Below are 5,000 nucleotides of genomic sequence, written 5' to 3'. Positions count from 1 at the left end.
GGAGACACCCTGTCTTAAGTGGATACTAGTGAGGATCCCAGGGGTGTCCATTTAATTCAGGTTTGACTGTTATTATTATTATACAGTTCAGCAGGAATGCCATGTTTTTATTTCTTTAAACAGTGAATTTCCCGTGGGAACATTAATTTTTCACATTAAAGACCTCATAAAACTGTAAGACGTTCGGTACGAGAACTCTATTATTTGGTACGAGCATCATGTGATTTAGAAAAGCACAACACTGGAGCGAGGGCAAGCTGCAACTGCATGTGACTAAGTGTCACGCAACTTGTCACATCTTCCTTCTTTTATAGTAAATTATGTATTTAAATCAGGGTCACCAATGTAAACAATGTCAATATTAATCAAAAGACAAAAAAAATCACCATGGTAATTATATCAAGTGCTAATGTTGGTAAAACATGAGTCCTTCAAGAGTGATCGACCTATCATGTCAATATGTAGTCTTGTGCCAGGTCGGTGGCAGAGATGTATCCAGAGTGCATCATTGCGTCCTGGGACGCACTTGTTTTCATTTTGGATGCATAGAATATGGAACAAAGGGTCCAATTGGATGCAGAAAGAAAAATCAAATATTTATGCAAATTACGAACACCAGGAAAAATGTGCGAGCGGCATATTTCACAAGGAAATTGAACATTTCCATTTCTCACAACAGAGAAATGTGTGAGTTTCTTAAATTTCAAGGTAAACCGTTATTTTCGGATTTTTGTAGTTGAATGATTTCATTTTATGAACCAGCTTGAGGAGTTTCCCATGTGTTGCATGACATGATCTGAGCTGTTTTTTAGGCGAGACAATCGGCAACACTTTCGATCTGCCTCCTGTGAAAATAAAATATTTCAGCCAAAGTTCAGTTCGCTTATCATGAGCGAAATGACAGAGAATCCAACATTCGGCAAAGTATGTTAAATTTTTGTTTTGTGCGACCCTGTTGATATTAATTCCAGGCATGCGTGTGTCATCGTCTCGGTTCTTGTATTGCATGTAACTTGTCTGTTTTGCTTCTTGGACCCTGTTGTTCGGTACAAATCCCAGGGCTCCAGGTGTCTTGACCTGGTAGCTTCAGGCACACTGAGTCTCCTTTAGCTATCGGCTCCAATGGCTTGCTCTGCCTGTTGTAGTAGGATTGCTGGCGTTGCTTCGTTCCTATTATCTTCCGGGTATCCTCTTCAGTAGGGTAGCTTGGCTGCAGTAGACTTCCAGCAACAGGTAATAGAGCCTTGCAGCGACGTCCAAAAAGGCGTCGTGCAGGGCTTGACCCAATGCCTGTTGTGAGGGAATTGCACCAATCCAGGAGCGCCTGGAACTCAGACCCTCCCGACAATTTGCACTTGGCAAACAACCTCTGTACTGTTTGGACCACATTTTCAGCTTGATGATGTCTTGTGTTTAAACATCCAAGTCTTTGCAAACACACTGAATTCTGTTGATGCAAACTGCCGTCTGTTATCCGTATTCAGCGTGTCAGGAATGCCAAATCTTCAAATACGTGTATAACTTTCAGCTCCTTGATCAGTGCACGTGACGTAATAGTGTTTACTCGAGCCTTTGCCCATGGTCGTGCAGCAAACTCATGTTGTGGGATTGGCTCCATTGCCTTGGCCATTGCGGTGTGTCAGACAAACTTCACATTGGGATATATATTCCTTCAGATGCCATGCGGGGCCAAAAGAAAGTCTCCCATGCTCTTCTCACACAGCCCTCAATTCTGATGTGAGAAGAGTGGATCTTTTCCATCAATTCTTTCCCGAGAGCTCAAGGAACAATCAACTGCTGGCCTTTGAAGACTAACTCATCTCGGATGGTAAGTTCATCCCTCATGTTGAAGTAGGGCCGTACGCTTTTGGGGGCATTCTCTTTCCTTCCTGGCCAACTTGGTAGTATTACAGATCTGAGTACTTGTTGAACTGGATAGCCAGCAGCAGCGTTCTTTAGCTGCAACCAGGTTTCCTTGGGCCCTGGTAGCCCTCATGGCTGATCTATGTCCTCCAGTTCTCTGGTAAGGTCACTGGCATTCATCTCCTGGAGATATGCTCTCCTAAGTTTGTCTACCAGGTGAAGGTCCTTTCCTTTCTTGTACTTGACTGTAAGGTTGTATTGTTGAAGATGGAGCAACATCCTCTGTAGGTACTTTGGGGCACTTGCCAGTGGTTTCGTGAAGATCGACTCAAGCGGTTTGTGGTCCGTTTCAATGTTGACATCCTTGTGACCATAGATGTAGGTGTGAAAACGATCACAGGCAAACACAATCGCTAGGAGCTCTGTCTCGATCTGAGCGTACACTTCATACAGAAAGTCATCAGCGACGACTTCGATGCCAGTCAAGCCTTCCGCAAACTCATGCATCTTCCGCTGGAAAACTTGTGGTGCTGAGGATATACCAAATGGCATCCATCTCCATGGGTATCTGCTGAAGGGAGTGTGAAACGTTAAGTAGGACGACTCGTCCTCAAGCTTGACATGCCAGAACCCGTTGCGCACATCCAGTGGGGTGAATGCTTTGGCACCATGCAGTCGGGTCGTAATTTCCTCGATCATCGGTAGAGGATAATTTTCCCTCTAGATGGCATTGTTCAGGTCCTGCGGGTCTAAACAGTCTCGAAGCTTGCCATTCTTTTTTGGGTACCACTGCCACGGAGCTTATCCATGGCATTGGTGTTGTTACGGGTGCTATTACGTCTTGTCCTACAAGGTCCCTGAGTGTTTCTCTAAGCTTAGGTCTCAGCGCTACTGCAATGTGGCGAGGTGCATGTTGGACGGGTTGAGCATTAGGAGGCATGCATTCTCTCGACAGCTGGCCCACTCCACTGCTGAAAATTGATGGGAACTTTGCAAGTATTTCCTCTTGAGTCAACACCGACTGTGGGCTGGGCTCTACCATGAACACAGCTGCATCTCCGGTCCGCGGTTTATTCAGTGAGTCATTATCATTGTACTGAATGATTCATTTGGCAATATAAGTTGTCTGTTACAAGATTTAGAAATATTAAATTGCAATTAACAAGAGCAGTATTCAACTACCGGAAAGTAACCATGTTACAATAGTGTTACAATGTTATTATTATTTTGTACTGTTACGATATTAAAAAAATATCAATTTATTTTGAAATGAAATTGCTCATTTTGCAAAAATTAATGGCCTGTTTACAAGTTGATGTAAATAATCAAAAGTAGCATTAGCAGCACTGCACAAAGGTAATCTTGGAGGAGAAATAAGTGATCTGATTTCTGATCTTGGTCACTACTCGAGCAGGATGGTTTTTCAATATCAGTTTTTTTTTTGTAAAAGCAAGTGCTGTTGGGATACAATCCGTTACCTTTTACCATTCTGTCGATCTCTACATGTATCAAAGAGAGGAATGTTGGAGCTGTGATTGATTGATGGGCATTTTCTAGGCATGGAAGAAGCACATTTTGATGAGTGTGTTAACTTTCTGGCTGATTTCCGCATAATTTCTTCAAGCCACTTTTTCATACTTGTGTCTCCTCTGTGAGAAATTTGACTGTGTATTAGGGACAAGATTTGAAACACTTTCTGTTTTGAAACTCCTTTCTTGTTGTTTCCTGTGAAGAGTTTGCGGTTGCTGTAAGCCCATTTCTTTTGAGTTACATCGGATGTTCCCATTTTGTTTCTTGTTTCGGCTCAGATCAGCTCAGTTTGGACCAAGAGTGGCCTGGGATGACTAAATAAAATATTTAATTAGAAATTATCATGGAAAATCTTCAAGTGGATAAGAGAGTGGGCAACAGATCCAGAGAAGTGGAGTTCAAGTTGAAGTCTGTGAGGGGTGTTGTAAAGGGAGAGGGTATAAGGGGTATTTAAGGAGGGGCCTACCTTGGAAGGTAAGGGGGGATAGATCTGTGAAAGAACGGTGGGGTAGGATAGAGATACAGCTGTAATGGGGAAGATCAGAGAGGGGTAGGGGAAGTAGAACAGAAGAAAGGAATATGATGTTCTTTTTGAGAACCCCAAAAAACCAAGCCCCTGTTTTTTACAGTACTGTGCAAAAAGAATGCAAACAAATTTTGCACTTTTCGCCACTTTTTGCTGCTTTTTGGTGAATGTAACAAAATTTCGGGTGAAACGAATTTTCATGCAAACTTCGTCGAATTTTCGAAATGCCTATTGTTTCAGTCAAAGCAAAAATTTGCGTAACTTTCGCAATGGCCATGCGAATTTTCGAGCAAAATTTCGTGCTTATTGAAAGTTCGCAGTGACCATTTGCTTTTTAGGCAGTTGATAAGAATAAACCAGTTTAAAAAATTCTGCACTGGTTCAAGAATTCTGTTCTGGTTCCAAAAAAAAAAAAATTAAACCAGAGGTGAAAATTGAACTACAACATATATTTGAAGTGCAGGTTCAGACGAAGCTGAAGAGATCCTTGCACTTATCTGGACAATTTAAGCAATATTATTGTCCCTCGTAGACATCTGGGAAAATTCAAATGGCTTCAGTGAGATTTGAACCAACAACCCCATGTATGCCAGTGAAATGCTATACCATATGAAGCCACTCAGTTGGGAACTTTTCAGGACTAATTAAACACTATTAAACAAACAAATAAGTCTTTTCAAACTTACAGACCAGTAACTTTTGTTTACTTGCAAACAGGAATTACCCAGAACATTATCCATTAACTACTTAGAGCAGGGCTTGAAGCCTAAATTTCAGGATTTCAAGTTCAGTTTTTTTGTTTTTTGTTGTTTGTTTTTTTCTTTTTCCCTCTCCGTCGCTTATTTAGTATTTCCTCCCTAATGTAATGTTTTATTGCCTCGGAAATAATGTGTTTGAGCTCCACGTGTCTTCCAGCAATCGATTGTTGCCTACTTTTTTTATTCTAAACCAAGTTAGAGTACTTAAAGTTTTGAACTAAAAGGAAAAATGTATAATTGAGGGAGTATCTCCTCGCAAGAAATAGATAGTAGGAGCAGATACCTCTGTAGCACAACTTTAAATGTACTGTATTTTTTATCTT

The 5,000-nt window shown here is 41.4% G+C and overlaps 1 protein-coding gene across 1 annotated transcript in view; it reads left to right on the top strand.

Moving 5' to 3' along the window:
• Positions 1-5,000, top strand: part of LOC137997273 (tyrosine-protein phosphatase non-receptor type 11-like) — a 33,414-nt gene that overhangs the window by 3,443 nt on the left and 24,971 nt on the right. The gene's annotated exons all lie outside the window — the stretch shown is intronic.

The sequence above is a fragment of the Montipora foliosa genome, chromosome 3 (assembly GCF_036669935.1).
Source record: "Montipora foliosa isolate CH-2021 chromosome 3, ASM3666993v2, whole genome shotgun sequence".
In the NCBI taxonomy this organism is placed as follows: domain Eukaryota; kingdom Metazoa; phylum Cnidaria; class Anthozoa; order Scleractinia; family Acroporidae; genus Montipora; species Montipora foliosa.
Note: the sequence above shows the minus strand (reverse complement) of the source record. Positions and strands in the feature narration are given on the sequence as shown.